The sequence below is a fragment of the Silene latifolia genome, chromosome 11 (assembly GCF_048544455.1).
Source record: "Silene latifolia isolate original U9 population chromosome 11, ASM4854445v1, whole genome shotgun sequence".
Classification (NCBI taxonomy): Eukaryota; Viridiplantae; Streptophyta; class Magnoliopsida; order Caryophyllales; family Caryophyllaceae; genus Silene; species Silene latifolia.
Window position 1 is genome coordinate 42,059,937 of NC_133536.1, and position 22,331 is coordinate 42,082,267.

A 22,331-nucleotide genomic window follows, 5' to 3' on the forward strand; every position below is an offset into this window, starting at 1 on the left:
CTTTTTTTTTCAATTCTTTTTTCATCATCCTCCTTTTCTTCATAAATTACCAACTCCGAATTAATATAAGACAGGCCAAACTTGGCACAATGAAACATATACCGCAAAAGCATACATTATACTAGCTTGACAAGGCAGGATAAATTTGGGATGTAGCTAAGGGTCAAAAGGCAAATTTTGCTAATGTGGAGTTTATGGGTAAAAATGAAAGAAAAGGGAAATCGTAAGCACCTCCCTACATGTGACACCAACCACTAACCCGAATATATGCAGGTAAAAAGCAATTGAATATCATATACGTGCAAATTAATGATACATGATATGCAAGGAGTAACGACTCACAATCCTACATGAAACTGGTCACAAATGACACCAGTTTAGGCTCTAAATCTCAGAAATTATAAGTAACTCGCCAAAATTTCAGGTCAAGTCTATTCGTTCAGCTAAATTTTAACATTAACTCGTAGATATGCAATAAGACATAGTAAAAGATAACAGTTTAATGCAAGGCTTAAGCAAAAATACAATTTACAGTGCAATATCATCATCGAAATCTACCGTTCCGACTCAACCTATATGCAAAAATAAACGTGAAATTTTTTGAATTTTTAACAATTTTTCAAATTTTTATGGAGTTTTGAATTTTAGAAATAAAAGACAATGCAAACGGGAATGCAATAAACGTGATAACAGAAATACAATAAAAACAATATGCAGACACAGATATGGATGCATAACCTCCCCAAACCAAACCGTACAATGCCCTCTTTGTACCAAAACATGGAAAGGAAACGCAAACTGAAAGAGAAAGGGAGTAAATACGGAAAGCTTACAAGATTACGTGAATAAGGGACCTCCCCAAACCGACCACGAACATGGGAAGTTGCTAAAGAGCCCAAATATCGTCACAGGAAGCGAATCCAAGTCAAAGGGCATCCAAAACAGCTCTATCGAGAGGAATAGTGGTCGATCGAGTTGTTCTCTCTTTGCAGGTGCTCGATCGAGTGAAATAAATACTCGATCGAGTAATTTCAGCAGAAAAAGCTCTCGATCGAGTACAAAAAGTACTCGATCGAGTGATCCTTAGTGTGTTCCTGCAAAACGCAATAAAAATAGCCCGCAAATCAACAAAACACGCGTAGCTGAGATAGTCTATGGCATGAAAACCATTTATTACAACTGAAAGGAAATAGAAAATGAAAAACAAAATCTCCGGGTTGCCTCCCGGACAGCGCTAGCTTCAGTCAGGTCCCAGTTCAACCTTCTTTTTCTTCGAGCCTCTCTAATCAGTTATAATCAAAACAGCTCAAAGCGCGCAGCAACCGATCAAACAGCTGCGCATGTGCTACACAGAAATGTAAGTAGCACCACAGTGGAATAGCAAAATAGGAAAATAAAATGTATAACTGTTTAAGTCTAACAAATTTCCTATGAGAGCTCCTAAATTTGTCCACAAAATAAAGGAGCGCCGGAGCGATTGACAATAAATTGGGGCCCCGTTTCAGATTAACAACTTCAAGATGACAAGTACGGTGAAAAACAGCTAAATTATTTTACCAACTGGGAGGGGGCATATTATTGAAATACGAAGCATGAGTAAAATGAGGCATTGTACTGTTCAAACAAACAATAATAGAATTATCGTTTACTACCTCGGGTTGGTTGCTCTCAATGATGGAATCATAGATAAAGAAATTTATTACCTCTTCCGTGCTAGGAGCAATTACCGACTCAGCTGCTTCCTTGTCATCCTCCTCAGTGGATTTCACCCCGTAAATCGCAGCCTCAAGTGCATCCAACTCGGCTTTGAATAGGGGAGATTCACCGTATCCATTATCATCATCAAATCGTCGTCTAGAACAAACCCACATGACGAATCAATGCTCTCGCTGGCCAGACTACTCGATCGAGTAGAATTGTCATTCGATCGAGAACTTTCTTCCTGATTTTCACTCGATCGAGTGCTTTGAACTACTCGATCGAACGGTTTTTCTGGAAATTCGCTCGATCGACTAATATAAGTCACTCGATCGAGTGATTCTTCTTGTACAATGCTGAAATCCTCGTGTAAAGTATTGAAATATGATAGAACTTCATCATCCGAGTCATAAAAATCATCCTCAGCATTGGGCAACACGGTTTATTCATAGGAAAAACCGCTCTCGGCCAAGTTAACCTCTTCTGGTTGCCTACTATCCGACTTAGCTGCTAGCTGAGCAATTTCAGACTCCAGCTCAATGAGTTGAGCTTCCATACGTCTATCACACTCTTGCCTTTTTGATGCAAGTGTCTCCAACAAATATTTCAGCTCCGCAATCTCTTCTTTCCGTATATCAGGAGGAATTTGTTGTTGCGGTGGCCAGACAAACGGAGGCTCTTGGTAGCCTCGTTGATAGGGTAGATGCGGCGGCACAACTACAGAGGAATGGCTAGCTCGTCCCCAAAGCCTGAACTCGAGGACCTCGTCATTTTCTGCCATGCAAAAGGCTGCATTGTGCTCAGCAGCACCACATCTCCCGCAGTAAATCACCTGTTGCGCCATATAATGAGACATAGGTGATGGGTCAAAGGTACTCAAGCCTTCCCTTTGACGATCTTTTACCTAGAACTGTCTAGGTAGAACCTGTCAGGCCTATCAAAACAGCACTAATGAAAAAGATTAGAACGGCCTCAAGGGAAAATCCCCTGAGGCTAAAAACAGACAGAAGAAAACAAGTAAATAAATAGTTGCCTCCCGGCAATGGCGCCAAAATTTGATACGGTCGTTATGTACCAAAAATAAAATACCTAGATACTACTAACAGAAGTCAGCGGTAAGTAGGGTCGATCTCCACAGAGAGGCGGTTTACTATCTACTTGTCTATTCTATCTGTCTAATGTCACGATCTGAGGGTTTTGGTTGTTTTGACTAAACTAAAGAGATTAAGGCAAGAGAGAATTGAATAAGAGAAATTAACATAAGAAAGAGGGAACTAGGATTTCGGGTCATCAACAAACGTCAGTCAATCGCAGTTAAGGTCACAGATCAGTCGTTGTGTCCGTCTAAGGGGCAACGAATATCTCCTTTTGGTCTCAATTCGCCCTAAAATGCTACTCCCTCCTATTCTACATAACCTTCCTTATTTCCTTTTTCATCTATTCACAATATCTTCCCTCTTTCCTTATTTAGTAAAGTTTTATACTTATTTTAATCAACTCACCCCACAACAATACCCCACAATACACATACTTTATCTTATTTTAATCACCTTACCCCACAACAATACTTATTTTAATCACCTCATCCCCACAATACCTTCCCTCTTTCCAATTATCTCACCCCCACCACAATACTTTAACTTATTTAATTCAAACACCCTTAATTTTCGTGCCACCCATGAATAGGGAAGATTATCGGGAATAGGAGGGAGTATTAGCTTAACTTTCGCCCTCACTAAGGCATCTTATTGGTCACTGCGGGTCTCACCCCTTCCAACCTTTCGGTCTAGGTCAAGGCTTACCAAAATTAAAAGGCTAATTGCTTCGAATCAACTAGCAAGATACAATTATAGCAGCGATTAACAACAAAGACATAACTACATCAACAGATCTAAAAACCTAATTAGCAATTAACATAGTCCATCGACTCCCCTAATCCTAGCAGAGGAATTAGCTAGACATAAGAATAGAGGGAAGAAGTGGAGAAGAAATAAGCATTAAATAAGAGTAAAGGGGAAGAATAAATTACAGAAATAATGATCCGGAAATAAAGAGAGGTAAGTAGCAGAAGAAAAGCAGCGTCCGAACCCCCTAAACATGTTGTATCGTCGTCCTATTTATAGAGGAGACGAGTTTATTAAACCTAATGACGAAATAAAACAAAACGTCCGAGCCCATAAGAGAATCCACTCGATCGAGTGATTTAAAACCACTCGATCGAGCAAATCAGAGCTCAAACCGTTCGATCGAGTGAAATAACCACTCGATCGAGTAAACACTAAATAGCAACTGTTCGATCGACCAAGGAAAGTACTCGATCGACTTATTATTTGATCTAAAACCACTCGATCGACTAGTAAAGTACTCGATCGAGTGAAATACGACTCCAGCAGCTACTTGTTCGTTAGTTTCCAGCTTTGACTTGTCCTTTTGGCTCCCGAAACAGCTTCACGCATCCCAAGACAGCTATATTTCCGCTCCAAATTCACTCTTTTTCCAAATGCATGCAAAACGGACGGTAAATGGCTTGATTTCACTACTTTTTGATCCATTCCTGCAAATAAGACAAAATAAACCAAAGTAGCATATTCGGGGCATTTCGTAGCAATAAACTATGATATTAGCATGGAAATACGTGCATAAAATAGGCTAAAAAGACTATACAAAATGCACGTATCAGAACGCCAATTCATTTTTCGTTTGAGGAATTCAGAACCCACTGGTAGGGCATTAGCCATAAATTTCCATAAAAACACCTTAAGTTTGTTAGAGATAGGTAACTTCCAGAGCTTTGATCTGCAAAAGGCCACAATAGTTGCAGACATTAGTTAAGGCCATAGCAGCAACATAGTATCCCGACTTGACAGTGAATGCACCATGTTTAGAGAATTTCCAATAGAAGGAGTCATTCGGGGGTTGACACGGGATATAAGTTGCGAGGATTTTCTTTGTAACGTCCTCACCCGGATTGAAACCAAGAGAAGAGAGGTCCCATCTCCTATGACTATCATGAAGGTCACCAACCAGTAACGCGGAATCAATAGGAGCATCAATAAAATCCCCACAAAGGTCAAGAAGACTATAACCCTCTATCCATTTGCTCTTCCAAGCATTAAGACGAGAAGAAGATCCAATAGTCCAAGAAATATTATTGTAGATAAGATTAATCATATCAAAGGTAAGAAAACTGTATACTTTACGAGTTACTATGCACAAACTTCTGAGCTCATCATCTCTATACAGTAGCTCGACTATTTTATTCATTTGCTCGATTTCTTTGATGGCTTGTTTACTTAAATACTAACCTGTTCAATTAATGTCATTTAAATGCACATACAGAACTCACTTCCAACCATCAAGAAACAAGAAGAAGATACTCATGAGCAACATGAAAATCTGTCGTCGGTAATACTATTAATCTTTATTTGTATGCTTCTTCAATATTAATGTTAATAATTTGTTGTCGAAATACAGTAATGAGTAACCGAATGGATTCAGTCACTCATAACTTAAACCTTGAAATATGCAGATTTTGTTCCATGATTTTACGTGCGCAGTAGAAAAGCTTGGTGTTGCGTATGCCGAGGTTGATGAAAAAGGCCGAAACTTGTTAGCAATGATGCCTAATCATGAAGAAGTGAAAAAGTTAATCATGGATTCTCGTGTGACCTTTAATTTATCCCGTCTAGATGGTGATAAAGACTTCATTGAATCTGAAAATGAACCCATTACTTCTAATGAAATAACCCCTCGTTTGAGTCAAGACTTGTTCTCTAAAAGTCCGTCGATAATCAGGGAACATGATGCACAGACAAGCGTCAAACTCTTGTTCAAGAAACTAAATGAGGTTGAACCATCAACCTTTTCACTTGGCTTGACATAAGAGTTTACTGCTCGTAGTACACCTTATAATGATGCGGAAAAGCTCGGAGAAGAAAGTGAAAAATACATGTCGACAGTGGAGGAGGCAGAAAGTGGGGATGTGAAAGACAATGGAGAAGAAGAAAAAAATAACGATGAGGAAGAAAGTGATGATGAAAATGGAGACAAGGATGAAGATGACGAAGGAGGTGAAAATGCACCGAAAGATGCGAATGAGGATGGAGAGATAATAGAGGAAGAAGGAAAAAAAGGAGAAAACACCAAAATGAAAACATAACCGACAACCAGCAAGATATGTCAAATCTTCTTACATTGTGAGGATCTTGGATCCGAATACCTTACTAGCGAAGAAGCATATGGATTTGGTTGCTAATCTAATTTTAAAGGACAATCAGACATTGTAATGTTACTTTATCTCCCTCACTTTACCCTTCTATTATAATTCCTGTCATGGTTTACATTCACAATTAACTAATTGATCTTCGTAATAAAGGAAATGAGGTTCGTTTTATAAATTATATACTACGACACTTACTTATTATCCTTTTTCATAGGTTAAAGTTGTTCCATTATGGTGATGTAGCGACAACAAAAGAAGATTTATGCTCTCTCGTTACAAAAGGCTGTTTTGTAGAATCCTAAGTGATAAGTACATTCTCTTTAATCCTGAATTTCCGTGAGAAATATAAAGCTCCTACATCTCCATCGCGAGTTTTCTTTCCTATACAGGTGCTGGTAAGTCAAACTTTTCAACACGACATATAGTTTAGTTTTTAGAAAACTTGTACGAACACCTTCAATACTACACTTTATTTACATACTTCAGTTTATTAATACTATCTCAATTTCTGCTAAAACAGTCCAAATTGGTGAATATCGATGACAAAGCAAAATCGTACTCGGCTTTCAAAAATGATATGGACATGTACCTTGAAAACTGGAGCACCTTCAAGAAAGCTGACCATGTTGGTCTCTTTTTCTTTCCCATCTTTTTGGATAAGCACTTTATCGTGACATGATTCAATCTTTCAACAAAGACGACAAGATATGACTTATTAGATAATAAGACCGAGGGACGAATATCATTGGAAAAATATGGAAATATTCCATCAAAATTGGTATGGAACATATACTACTATATTAATTACTTTCCATGCTTTATAGAAAAATTTGATGTTCTAATATTACACTGATATGTATATGTTTTGCTTGTTTGTATCTACATTTAGCAAGAATTCCTTGCTCAATGGCTAACTAGTAAACAATTGCCCATAAAAGAATCTCAAATCTACTACCTTAAAGCTAGAAGACTTCAAAAGAAGTGGCGGGATGAGTCAAATCATAGTGATTGTACTATATATGCGATGCGTCATATGGAGACATACAAAGGAAATGGCTAGGAGGGCTGGAACGTAGGACTTCAGAAAGCAAAGGTAACATCGTCGTATACAATACAATGCAAACTTATTTTTGTTGTCTTTATTTTTAATGTTAATTCACTAGTTATTTAATAATCTTTTCTTTGTTGTTGTAACAGTTCAAGCCTCTACAAAATTTGAGATTCAAATACGCCTACGAGATTGTCAACTTTGAGGGTAATGAAGTAAAGTCAAAAGTCTTTTCTTTGGTCGAGCAACTAGTTAAAAAAGGCGTAAAGTGATTTATTATATGTAACAATTTTACAGATTATTTCTATGTTAATAATGGTCTTTTAAAGAGAATAACTCTTTCTGATGTTGGAGAGACAATTTTGGAATAACTTGACAACATTTTTTGGACACTTTTTAGCTTTCAAGTTTTTATGATACAGTTTGAGCTATCGAGTAAACTTCCCGAGTTCCATAATTTTCTTAGCCTTGTATTTCTTTTTTTGCTTCCGTAAGTAAAGGTTCCGAGCTTTTACAGATATATTCGGAGGTCTCAGTAAGTTTTCAGAGTGCTATAAGAAACTTTACGAGCGAGGTAATAAATTTTATGAGCTTACAAGAGGTTTTCAAGATTCGTATGCAAGTGAAAGGTCGTGAGTTATTAATAAATCTATGTTCATACAACCTTGACTACCTATATATGTTATGAGTTATGATTTTTGGATTTCATCCATAAAAAGCCGTAACTTTCATAATAGTTTTTTAGTCTCGGAAAAGAAACAAACGCCGAGTTTCTTATTGATATATTTCGAGCTATGAAGTAAACTTTCTTAGCTTCTTATCAATAAATGTTTGTTTGCTCAATACACTCATTGAACAGCTCAGTAAGTTATTTGTATTGCTCGAATTGTTTTGCGTACAAGACATTTTTAACTTAGCTTGGAAAATTTTTATGATAGCTCATTAAATTATAATTTGTTAGTGTCGTAAATAGATCATGAATGGTAATTTTATCAAAATGTAATATGTTGTTGATATATTTTTTGGGCACTTTATAGCTTTCGAGTTATTTTATGATACAGTTTGAGATATCGAGTTGATGTGACCATAATTTGAGCATATTTAGCCTCCGAATTAGCCTTGTTCCCATGATTTTTAGTGCATATTTGGGTCATTTATTGTCTTTAGTCCTTTGTTTTGCATATTCTTTGAGGTTTTGATCCCTTGGTAGGAAAGGAGTGCAAACCTTGCATTTTCATGGCAAAATGGAGCTAAATTGATTGAATTCAATGACCAAGCATCAAAGAGAAGACAAGATTAGAAGGCCTTTGTACATACTATAGTAGATGGGCAATGATGAGAAAAGATCTTTGCATCCCCGAGGAAATCCTCAAGGATTTTATGAAGAGAAAGGAAGAAGCTGTAAGAGAATCCGAGCGGATTGCCCACAATCCGCCCGTCCAAGAGGAGCAATCCGAGCGTCTTCCTCAGCTGGACGCCCGTCCAGAACCACCACAATCCGCCCGTCCACCCCACGAATCCGCTCGTCTAACAAGAAGACAATCCGTCTGTCCCGTGCTCTGGACGCTCAGATTGTGTGACAGCTAAATCCGTCTTCTACTTGTTCAATGAAGGATGCGCATATTTTTCAAAGACCGGCGAAAAGGAGACCGGAGTCTCTCTTGAGACCGGCGATTCCTCAAGGACTTAATCGTCATTTAAGCCCTTAGTAAACCCTAATTTATGTACCTAATCCCCCCTATAAATACCCCATTAGTCTAATTAGATTATCATGTTCTTCTTAGCAATCTCTAGTGTAGTTTATATCAATCAAATCTCTCTTTAATCTTGTAATAAACTTTTAATCAAGTCTTAATACAAATCTCATTTCCTTAATCTCTCTTTTGTTCATCTTTCATTTTGGGTAATTGAAGATTATTTGGGTTATTATTGGGAGATTGACAACCTTCCAATCAATCATCAAGTACTTCTATTATTCTTAGCTTTATTATTGGAATCATTAGTAGGTATAATTCTCTTAATCCCTTTTTAATTATTGTTAATTATCTTCATTTATTCATCATGTTTTACTTTGTTGGTATGATTGACAACCTTGCTAGCATGTTCAACATGATAATGAGTGAGTAGTTTCCTTAACTAGGGTTAATGGGTAATTAGGGGAAACCAACATGGGGAATGATGCATGCTTACCTTAATATGTTTTCATAGTTTATTTGCTTGCTTGTTGTGATCTCAACTTATGCACATGTTATGTTTGATGAAATGCGAGCCTGTGAATCCTTGCATTTTTTACCCATCACCTATCTTTTCAATGAGACTTGTAAGACATAAACCAACTCGAGTCTCATTAGACCATGCATATAGTTGAGTAGGTAAGATTAAGTCGACTTGTAGGTGTTGTACAATCTAATCGATTCGGCTCCGGGACCCAAACTTTCTTACGATTGTAAGACACAAACAAACTCGATCCATCACAACAATAATTGCTTGCTTATAATTTCAGAATATGTTTGTATGATCAATTCCCATGAATCCCCTATGACCCCATGACACCCTAGTGCCTTTTATCAATTGTTTACATCCCTTTTTAATCATCTTGCTTGTTTACTTTTATTGCTATTTAGTTTAGTGATCTTCTACTTCAAACCTCAAATTGTGACACCCCTAGACACCACTAGTAGCAATTGAAAATCTCATCTCAATTCTCGTCCCTTGGGATCCGACCTTTACTTGCCTCTTTACTAATTGTAGAGTTGTTTGTGGAGTTATAAATTGTGTTTTGGTCTAGGTGCTCCTAACGACAAGTACCGAAAACTAAACCCTCAAAAGAGGTACCGACCACGAGTAAACTTCCCGAGTTCCATAATTTTCTTAGCCTTGTATTTCTTTTTTTCCTTTCGTAAGTAAAGGTTCTGAGCCTTTACAGATATATTCGGAGCTCTCAGTAAGTTTTCAGAGCGCCATAAGAAACTTTACGAGCGAGGTAATAAATTTTATGAGCTTCCAAGAGGTTTTCAAGATTCGTATGCAAGTTTAAAGGTCGTGAGTTATTAATAAATCTACGTTCATACAACCTTGACTACCTATATATGTTGTGAGTTATGATTTTTGGATTCGATTCATAAAAAGCCGTAACTTTCAGTTTTTGAGTTTCGTAAAAGGTACAAATGCCGAGTTTCTTATGCTATATTCTGAGCTACGAAGTAAAATTTCCGAGCTTCTTATGATATTTTCCGAGCTAGGAAATTTCCAGCTGCATGTAAAAAATTACGATAAAATTGCAATAAGCATCCACAACCTATATGTAAAAAATTTGAAATTAAATCATAACTACTACATAAGCTAGTAGAGTGCTAATTTACAAGTTTAAAAAACTACACATTATAATACTCCAGAGTCATCAAAATATCCCGAAGACCTATGTAGCTAGTACCAAGATTACTAGTAGGAGGCACAACTCCAACTCTATCTCCCTCTTTCTCTACATAATTCGCTGCCTTTTTACGTGCACGAGTCTTAGCGGCTTTGAATTTCCCACGAGCTCGACTAGTTTGAATATCTATAAAACTCCTCTTCCTAGTAAACCTTTCCCCCTTCTTTGCCTCCCCCTTTAGATTTTGTATTATATCAACATTGTCAACTTCAACGTCCGAGAATTGGATGCCACCTAGTACAGCCTCAAACTCTTTCTTTGCCTTCTCAAAGTAATCATTAACAATGCCCCTTGTGATCTCATTTTCAGGGCTAGCAATAATGAGCTTATGAAAATGGCACTGCATATCCAATCTCCACACAGGGCCTGCAACCTTTCCTTTAGACCCTTCAATGACATCATCTTTTGGCTTTGCATCCTTCGTCCAACGCTTAAGAACATAAACATTAGGTATCTCATCAACACAATTACAATGATAGATTCTTAGTATGTGACGACATAAAAACCCACCCTCTTCAAACCTTTTACAAGTACAACATGCGTAGTTTGATGATGATTCAAATGTTACCACATGGTCAAACTCGTCACTACGTTCAGTGTAGACGTAATACGAAAATGTGGTCTCAAAGCTAGTTTGTAATTTATGTTTATAGGACATGCCTTTAGTAAACTCTTTCTGAAAGTGTTTAAAAGATCCTATGGTATAATGCTTAGCTGCAAAATCAAGTAAAGAACATGGAATAACAAGCTCAGGCGCCATTTGCCAACAAAGACTATTGTCCTTGCATTCATGACTCCACCAATCACTCACAACACTACGAAATATCTCATAAAAATCACAAAGGGTAGTTGTCTTACAAAGACGCTTAGAAATTGAATTATTTGTTGACTCAACCCTTTGAGACGAGATCACACCTGCTGAAAAATAATCTTTCCCATATGCACAACACTACTTTTCCCTCAAACCATAAAGATTACTCAGCCAATGATGATCACCACATTTGTATTCCGTAACCATCCTAAAAAAAGTTAAAAACAAGTTAGTATTAGATACAAACAATATATTAAGCAAGTAATTTAATAAGTTTAGCAAACAAAGAATTTACAATTATTGTACATAAAAATCGAGCAATAGCTGAAGAAGCTGACATTCTTTGTAAAAAAAAATCGAGCAAATACATAAACAAGTCGAGCTCCCACACAAAATATTTGACTTAGTGTATAAAGAAATTGAGCAGACACATATCGTAGCTGAAGTTATTTTTAAAACAAAAAAAACATGTTATTAATGAAACAAATTTAATTATTTTTAAACATGTGCAGTATATACCTATTCCAACAATAATTTAATTCTCTTCAGTATGACATCTTTTCAAGATACGACTGAACAACTTGTTAAAACCCGCCATCTCTTTCAATTTTCCAAGATGAGCCGCTGAATTCTTGAATAAATGCCACACACATAACCTATGCTTTGATTGTGGAAAAAACTTCGCAATAGCAAGTTTCATTGCATAAGATTGATAAGATTGATCCGTCATAATAGTTTTTGGTTGAATACCACCTATTGACCTCAAGAAAGTAGTGTACATCCACTCCAAGGTGCCTTACCAAGACTACTTTAGGCATAGAAATGCTACCATTTCGGTTACCCGAGGCAATGTATATCAAATTGACCATAAAGAAACATACTTAATTAAATAAGTTTAGCTGATTACATGTTCAAAACCCAAAACTGTAAAGTGAAATACAACTATTCCAAAATATCAAACCAACTAAAAAGAAACTAAGTTCAAGACACAGCGGAAGACTCTAGTGACATGTGATGACTCTATCCTAGCTATCCCTCGCGCAATCCATCTCATACCTGCTCAATAACTGCTCACCATCCCCGAATGGATTACCACAGTTTTCATAACATTTAAACGGGATCAGTTACTGATTACACAAATAAGATACACAAGATAACAATACACAGATCAACCAACTCAGTCATATCTCCACACACCTGACTACACACTAAAGTGTACAGTCCTGCCAGAATAGCCATCGCAACAGATATTCCATACTGCCAATGGGGGACCGCAGCCATACCCACCAAATCCCCGCTCATCTATTCCGAGCGAAAACTCAAGTTCCTTAATGTGCACATCCCTTCCTGTGGCGGGTTCCACATAGGGCAAATCAAGGGCCTGAAGCCACTCTCGCAAGTGACTCCACTCAGCTGAGGATGCGCCTCGCGAACCACAGATAAACACATTCAACCAAGTATACAACAACAATTACCAATTACAATACCAATATGATAAAGATCAACAACAGTAAACAACCACAACAATCCACCATCTAAACCATGTAATCAATAACTGAGTAGAGAAACCCTACCTGGAATAAGCAAATCACCAAGACCGTCACAAATAGCTATTCAAACCGCTCCTCTACGAAATCACCTCCTATAACCACACAATCATTTAATTTTTTTTTTTTTTGGGAAAGTGTAAGTATATTAATATTAACAAAATTAAACACAATCATTTAATTACTATCTAATAAACATTATACTCCCAAAATCCCCCAAAATTAGGAGTGAGCAAGTTTAGGTTCGGACCGGACCGGACCATTCGGTCTGGACCAAACCCAGACCGAATTTTTTAGGTCCGGTCCTCAGTCCTCATTTTTTGAGTTTTCGGTCTTCGGTCCGGTCCGCACCAAACCCGGATATTTTAGGTCCGGACCAAACGGACCGAATTTTATGTTTCTAAAGACTAGCATTAGAATATTATAAACTAAATTACCATTTTTATCTTCACAAGACATTATAAATTAATATTGAGTATTTTTTTCTCAAAAACAATCGTCTAATTATTCATCGACATTTAATTTAGTGAAACTTAAATGTAATTATCATACACGAAATAGTGAAAGAATTAGTTCTAGGTCCATTTCGGTCTAAGACCGATCCGGACATTTCGGGTTTGGTCTGGTCCAAGACCGAAAGTTTTAGGTCCGGTCTTCGGTCCACAAAAATTTTATTTTCGGTCTTCGGTCCGGTCCGGTTTGGTCCGGCCCGGTCCGGTCTTGGACCGATGCTCAGCCCTACCCAAAATACCCAATTAGAGTTTCAATCAAAATCAACGAAAAGACATAAAAATTGTACAAGGATCTTACTGTAATACTCCGTATTTATGAGTCTTGGGATACTCTATCGAGTAGGCCTTACTCTGTCGAGTAAGGGAATTTTGCGAAATAAAATAGTTTCTGACCTGTTGGGTACTCGATCGAGTAACTACAATACTCGATCGAGTAGGGGGGTACTCGATCGAGTACCATGGCTACTCGATCGAGTAGCCGGTTTACGGGGGTTGTTTTCTCGGGTTTTGTTAATTATGCGATTAAGGTATATAATCTTTTCGTCATTCATTCTAATCACTTTTCTAAAACCTAAATCACTGTGAGAAGAGAAAGCAAACTACGTTCATCACCTTAATCGCATTGTTAACAAATCCCGGAGCTTGAAAGGTCGGATTTCACTTGTCTTTACATCGTTGTAATCCTTGCGTCGAGGGTAAGACCTTTATACCGTTTTTATTATATTTCGTCAAAGTTAGTTAAACCCTAATATTGGGAATTGGGGATTTTGTTGTGTTATGTGCATAGTAGTAATTATGTGCTTGTATAATTAGGAGGAGGATTCGTAGAGGAAGCTTTTTTACTTCAGCTGTGAGATATTCTGACTATTGTGCTTTCCAGGTATGGTTTCCCTACTCAGTATTACTTACATGTGGTGTGGTGTTGTGCTGTAATTAGTATAATTGGTTGATTCAGACGATGTTGTGATTGTGATTGTGATTGTTTGTCTGTGGTTCTCGAGATGCGTTCTCGGCTGAGTGGAGTCACTTGCGGGAGTGGCTTCACGCCCTAGTTTCGCCCTTCGTGGAACCCGCCACGGAAGGGGATGTGCACATTAATGGGACAGGGTTATCGCTCGGTATGATGAGCGGGGCTTAGGTGGGAACGGCTGCGGTCCCCCACTGGCAGGGCTGGTCCAGTGGACAGTCGGAGACGGAGATGGAGTGGAGTGCTTGATCGTGTATGATTGTTTGAGTTGTGTTGGTTACTGTATTGTTGATTATACCTCTTGTGTAAATAGTACTGACCCCGGTTAATGTTTTAAAACCTGCGGTGATCCATTCGGGATGGTGAGCGGATATTGAGCGGGTATGACATGAGTCTTTGGGATCGGCTGGGATTGCCACGATCAGATGATAGAAGTCTTCCGATGTAGCTTAGTAGTTTTCATATATATTTCGATTAGTTCGATGAGATGCAGTAGTTTTGAGAACATGTATTAGTATTTGGTTTGGTTTTTGGATTGTAACCTTTCGCTAAAGTATTACTATTTAAATATCGTTTCATTATTGTTTATTTGATTATCATTGCCTCGGGTAACCGAGATGGTAACGTCCTTATACCTGAGTGGTCCTGGTAAGGCACTTGGAGTATGGGGTGTTACAAAATGGTATCGAGCGACGGTCTGAAACTCCGTAACCAATGAACCCAATGAATATAGGGAGTCAATTAAAATGAACCCGGGGTAAAGGTTGTAGGAGCTAATGCAAAGGCTTGGGAGACGTCCTAAAGTCGCGAACTCGCCCTACAATTTTGAACCGGTCACATGGGGGGAATATATGTTAAGTCGTATGTGTTGTTTGTTCGCTTGTGTGTGGATGTGATGAGGTGTGTTGTAAATGTTGGATGTTTGAAGTAGAAGTTGAGAATATGAATGAAATTGAAAAGATATATATATATAGAACTGTGTTGGAATGAGAAGCATGTTGAGTGATTACTATGTGGCATTAATAACATGATATAATTGTTTGTTAATCGCATGAGCAACAGTAGCTTGGTATGCATAATTAGGACATGATATCGTGTTTATAAGCTGTTTTACATGTTAGAATATGTCATAGCATGCGGGTATCATATTCGAGTTAGCATGACTCGATCGAGTGGGACCGACTTGATCGGGTGGGTTTTTGACGCGTTTACGACCGAATCGAGTTTTAGGGTACTCGATCGAGTAACTAGGGGTACTCGATCGAGTAGGGGGTCACTCGATCGAGTAGCCCGGCTACTCGGTCGAGTATGTTAGAGGTCAGAAGGTCTGTTTGTGTTCTAGAGTCGAGGTACTCGATCGAGTATGGGAGGCACTCGATCGAGTAGCCTCTTACTCGATCGAGTAGGTTGGGACACTCGATCGAGTAGCACCTGGGTAGCTGTTTTTTCGTGTTTTGAGGTTTAGTACATGTGTTTATGTCTACCCTTTCTTATATATAGCTTCAAGATGCCGCCTAAGAGAAACGCTTATTATGCGAGAGCCGAGGCCATGAATACGGATGATATTGTTAAGATGTTGGAGCACCAGGATGCTCTTACTGAGGCCTTAAAGAAAGTGGATAAGGATAAGGAGGTTGATCACTCTATGATCAGCCTTTACATAGCTAGGTTCAACCCAAAGGAGTACAAAGGGACCGGGAACCAAACCTTCTTGACAACGGCATCGTGAGATGGAGAATATTCGGACCTGGTTCATTGTCCGATGAGATGAGAGTAGAGCAAGCTGCGTTCTACCCGAGAGAGGCAGTGGTGAGTGGTGGGATAAGGTGAAAGTGAGTGCGAGAGAGATGTATGCTAACCAAGGCTTACCTGCTATACCTTGGGATGAGTTCCGTAGGGCCATGAGAAAAGAGTTTGTGCCGAGCATGTGAGAAGCAAGGCGAGGGAGGAGTTCGATGGGTTCAAGATGACATCGACATGTACGTGGCTGAGTACTATAAGCGATTTAATGAGAAGTCTAGGTATGCTTAGGACATGGGATTGAGTGATGAGAATCTGGCGCTGAGGTTTGAGAGGGGGTTGACCACTAGGATCATGGATAAGCTCCCTGTAGGAGTCCTTACTGATGTTAAGGACGCTTATAAGAGAGCTGGGAGGGCTGAGAGGTTAGTGGAGATGGCTCAGGAGAGGTCTGGTGTTGAGAAAAGAAAGGCTGAGAGTGAGAGTGGTAGCCAATCTAGTCATAAGAAAGGCAACCACAATTAAGCTAAGGGGTTTTCTGCTGGGTCAGGGTTTAGTGCTGGGGCTTCCTTCGGGCGTGGCCGTGTGGGTAGCAGTAACAGTTGGGGTATGACTTGCTTTGGCTGTGGCGGTGTCGGCCACAAGAGACATGAGTGCACGAGTGTGCCTGGAGCTTTTCAGGGGACGGGTCGGGGAAGTTATTCTCAGGGACCGGCACATAGTTATGCGAGCAACAGACCAAGTGAGTCATGGTCTAACCGGGGGAGCCAGAGCTATCAGGGTGGAGGTAACCGCAACGGCGGTAATTCTTATCAGAAACCAGCTACGAACAACAACAACAACAACAATCAGGGGTCCGGTGCTAAGCGTCCACATCGGCCAAGATCTTGTCCAGGGAGGTGGACGAAGACCGATGGAAAGTGTTCATGATGGACAAGAAAGCGGTGAGGATGATGCACATGTTATCACCGGTACCTTTCTTGTTAACGGTATTCATACCTTTGTTTTGTTTGATTCGGGGCTTCCCGATCGTTTGTATCATCGAGTCATGTTAAAAGGTTGGGTTTGAGAGTATATGAGTCTGTGAGTGAGAAAGTTTTCATACCTTCGGGAGAGTCTGTATCTTGTGGGAGGTTGTTTAGAGATGTGTCTATGATAGTTGGGCAAGTTGATCTACCTGTAGACTTGCTAGAGTTTCCTTTTAACGGTTTTGAGATGATAGTCGGGATGGATTGGCTGGGAAAGTATAAAGCTAAGATAGACTGTCATCAAAAGAAAGTGTCTTTGAGAGGGCCTAAGGGTGTTAGTGTGTCTTATCGTGGGTTTTTAGTCAAACCCAAAGTTAAGTTGATTGCAGCTATCGCGTTGAAGTCTTATCTGAGGAAGGGATGTCCTTTGATCTTGTGCCATGTGAGAGACGACCGGGTAGAGAGTCCGACAGTTGACGAGATACCAGTGGTGGGAGAGTTTGCCGATGTTTTTCCTGACGAGATTCCGGGGTTGCCACCGAAGAGGGAGATAGATTTCACCGTTGAGTTGAAACCGGAGACGGGGCCAATCTCTAAGGCACAGTACCGGATGGGTCCTAAAGAGATGGAGGAGCTCAGGAAGCAGTTAGATGATCTGATAGAGAAGGGATACATTAGACCTAGTGTATCGCCGTGGGGACATTATAAATTACCATTTTTATCTTCACAAGACATTATAAATTAATATTGAGTATTTTTTTCTCAAAAACAATCGTCTAATTATTCATCGACATTTAATTTAGTGAAACTTAAATGTAATTATCATACACGAAATAGTGAAAGAATTAGTTCTAGGTCCATTTCGGTCTAAGACCGGACCGGACATTTCGGGTTTGGTCCGGTCCAAGACCGAAAGTTTTAGGTCCGGTCTTCGGTCCACAAAAATTTTATTTTCGGTCTTCGGTCCGGTCCGGTTTGGTCCGGCCCGGTCCGGTCTTGGACCGATGCTCAGCCCTACCCAAAATACCCAATTAGAGTTTCAATCAAAATCAACGAAAAGACATAAAAATTGTATAAGGATCTTACCCACAATACGACGAACTCAACGGCGTAAAGAACACAACGATCCAACGACTCTAGCCTTTGGGATTTGATAGCAATGCGAAGAAGAAAGCAACGTAACTTTTTTTAGGTTTTTGTGAAGTTTAGAAAAAGATAAAAGTGACAAATCCCCCAAAAATCCAAATTACCCAATTAGAGTTTCAATCAAAATCAACGAAAAGATTGTGACTTAATAAAGATGAAAAAATAATATTGAAGGAATAGAAAATTGAGTAACTGCATAATTGTTAATCTATCTATCTATATCTCTATCTATATATATCTATATATCTATCTATATAAAACTATAAAACAAGAACCACTATACACTTACCTATCCACGTGTCGCCCTCTCCTTCACTCTTTTCCCGCGGCCGCCTAAGAAACACCTATGCAATAAACCCTAACACAATTTCCTCCCTTATCTTTCTTTTGCCGTCGTTCTAAACTCTTCTGATCTTCTCCCTCTTACCTCTCTGATATAATTTCCTACCCCGACAATATCAAGCTTTTCACTTATCATGAATAGTTCCCTTAATAAACTCATTTTTTTCATCATCTTTATTCTTCTTTTTCTACTTTTTTTATTTTATTTCATTTTATAGTAGTGTGTTTTACCGACTTCTCCGCTTTCAATTGATGGCTTATTGTTCAAAATCAATCGTATTTTACCATTGTATACCACTTTTTGTCATTTACTTATTCATCCCACACATTTTTTTTGCAGGTTCAAGATTAATTCAATGATGTAACGTTCAATTGTACACAAAGCTTTAATTTGATGCTCTTAGATTCCGCCTAATCTTTGGTCTTAAGAGTCTCGGAATGAACATTATTAATTTGGGTAATTTACTTGCTTAGTTTTGATTTTTTTTTTCACATTGTACTTTGATTGATTTGTAGGTTATTTTCTATTTTCCGTAGCTATCCTATTTCGCCTTTTTGATTAATCCGAGTTTTCCGCGACATGAATTTGTGTTTTGAGGGAGTTGTGATTTATGCTTATTTAAATAAACCCATCACAAAACAGGTCTACATAGTTTCTATGTGTCAAGAAATTTGGGGATAATATTTGATATAAATTCACAATACTGGTGTTGATGCAATTTTACTGATCATTGTTTGAACACCACTTTTGCAAGAGGAAAGATTGGAGAATTTTAAGATTTCAATTTTGATAACTGAGTTTTTTTTTTCTCACTTTGAAATGCATATATTTTTCTAATGTATCGTATCCCCTACTAATAACCTACATTCACTTCGATTGTGAATTTGACCTACACAAGAGAACAAATATGTCTTTCGTATTGGGTGCATTTCATATGGAGTAGGAGTTTGTCGATTAGTGGTTGCTTAAAAATATGTTCGGTGGGCATAAGGATGTGATCATGGTACTTAGAAATCCCTTACCTTTTCTTCTACAATTCATGATTAATACGCTAACTATCGTATTGGACATTATAATAGAAAGCTCTACTTCATGATATTTTTCTCCAAGTTGGGAATACATAGTTAATTTAATACTACACCTGCTATATGATCGGGAACTCTGAGCCTCACTACTATCTGCAAATGAAGCAACCTATTTCATATTGTGAGGAAACCTATTTCATAAGTGCACTCTCATATATATTGTCCATGTTTTAGAACCCTAGAATTGTTCATTACCAAATTTGGTTATCATTTAGGATCTTTGGCTATTTTAGCAATACTTTGTAGATCTTAGTACTCCTCCTGGGAGATCGCCAATTCATTCACATTCATTTGATAACGAATCAAATTACCATCATGACAAGTGACAACCATGTATATTCGAAGATATATTTGCATGAATATTGAACATGCTTTATTTTTGAGTGAAATTGTAGGGATTACCATGATTATTTTTGTCGAAATATATATCATTTTTAAGTCGTGGACAATTATTGGTTACTTTCGTCTATAAATGGTGAAAATAATGTTAAAAGATCATCTATTTATATTAGAAAATGGGTAGATTACATATGAACACAATAATATAAATCCTTATATTAGACTTTGTATAATATATTTTGTGTACCTAAGACAGGCATATTGATGTTTTATCATTGCTGTAGCCGTGTAGCAATAATTCTTTATTGAGTTTTTTTAGATCTAGGGAAAACAATTATTTGCTTAGTTGGTCAAACGGGAGCATTGTAATCTCTTGGGTTATAAAGTAGCTAAAGTATTCTTGTGCCTCAAGAGCTCCCACAAATTACTTGGTAATGAAAGGACAAATGTTCTCAGCCAGCCTTTACTCAAAATGATAAGTGTGTCATAATAAAAGTGAACTTACAAACATATAAGAGTTTTGTATGACTAAACTTCAATACGAAACCAAATTGAAGATCTCGGATCGTATGTTATTCCAGTTGGTTAAAGCCTTTGTCTACTAACTAATGTGTGGTTCTTTTTTATCAGGTTTGATCATCATGTGAAGGCAGAAACGACTATGGCGGACATGAGTTCACATCTGAGCAACACAACTACTAATGCTGATTGGTTACTCATTTTTGGTGGCTTACAATGATTTAGAGTTCTTAATAAGAAGGTTTGTAACCAGTAACCAGAACATGTTGCAAGAAGATAGTCCTCTCTTGGACGGCCCTGATATTAATTTTTTTTTTGGACAATATACTCTTATGATAGAGTACTGGAAACTAGAGTAGTGTTCATTGTTTAATATGGAGATCATTTGTGTTGTGCCTATTACTCAGTGTAGAGCTTGAAAATGCTTCTATAATAATCAAATTGTATAAATCCTAATTTTATTTTTGTTTATTCTCTCTTTGCCTTCTTATTCAGTAGTATTGGTTTGTGTCATTGCGACCATTGTGCAGACACGGTAGGATATAATTGACCATGAAATTAAAATTCATCTTGTGATAATTTGGAACCGAAGGAGTAAATTTTTAAATGGGAGACGATAAATGCAATATGGAATTTGGTGGTTTATACACCCTGAAATAAAGTTGTGACTAATGAATTAAAAAATAATCCATGTAGACGAGGATGAAGTACTGTATAGTGGTTTGGAAAAATTCTTGTATCCACGGGAAAACTGTACTCCTTACATCTAAGTCTTTATAATATTACCTAAATCTTTATAATATTAGTGTAAGAAGTACGACTATACGGTACTCCCGGAAGATACAAAAATAACTCTTCTGTATACCGAGTTAGTAATGTAAAAAAAAAAAGACTATTCTCTCACAATACTATTTTGTTATATTTCCGGTAGTTTATATTCTCGACTTTCAAAAAGTTAAACAATTTATATAATAAATTTCTGGAAGATTTTTGTATAATTGGAGTAAGTCGTTGAGTTAACTACTAATAACATAACAATATATGGTTTTTGTACACGTTTTTACGCAAGATGCCAACTCTATTTTTTTTGATAAGGTAAAGAAATTAGGTTAATCGAAATCAACCTATACCATCCTCGCGGATGTGAGCGATAGACGAAAGTGAAAGACTTTCATTATACCAAGAAAAACAAAAAAAACCAAGAAAGAGAAGGGCAAGGAGAACACTCTCACAAAAGAAAAAATAAATCTTCTAAAGCCAAAAAGAAGGAAAAAAAACCAAATTCAAGAAGACGGAAGACAAGTAAAGATCCAAATTTTCATGACTTACAAAAAGGCAAGAATAATACAAAGTAATATAAGAAGGCTTTGAGAAAAATAGAGATAAAATGAAACATCCATCAATTTTTCCTTCTTCTTTTTGATAAAACAGGGAATATAACTACCTTGATGTACTTGAAAACCTACATCCGAGGCACAATATGCTTGTTCAACCTCATAAAAAGGTGAAACATTACGGTGACTACAAACAGATACTTGTAACTCTAAAAATCTCGACTTCATATAATATCAACTCGAGATACTAGATCTAAAAAAATTTCTATTAAAATTCTTGATTTAGACCATCATGCTTAAGATATATGACTCAAAAAGTTCTCCTAGGCTAAAATGGAGAGCTAATAGAGTCAAATCTTACAAGAGATAGAAATCAAGAAAATGAAGTAAAGAAATTTCTTAAGAAAAAGATGGAGAGCTAATGGAGAAGAAAGCCAATAAAGGGATTCAACCCCCATATTTCATTTTTTGAGTTTTTCTTACTTTTAGAGAAACTTCCTCTCTCTATAATTATTAGAGAGAGAGAGAGAGAGATAAATGACTATATCCACACATAAGGTTAAGGGGAAGATGTCAACTCTATGATTTTTAATCCCTATACCCATTCCTTGAAGGTTAA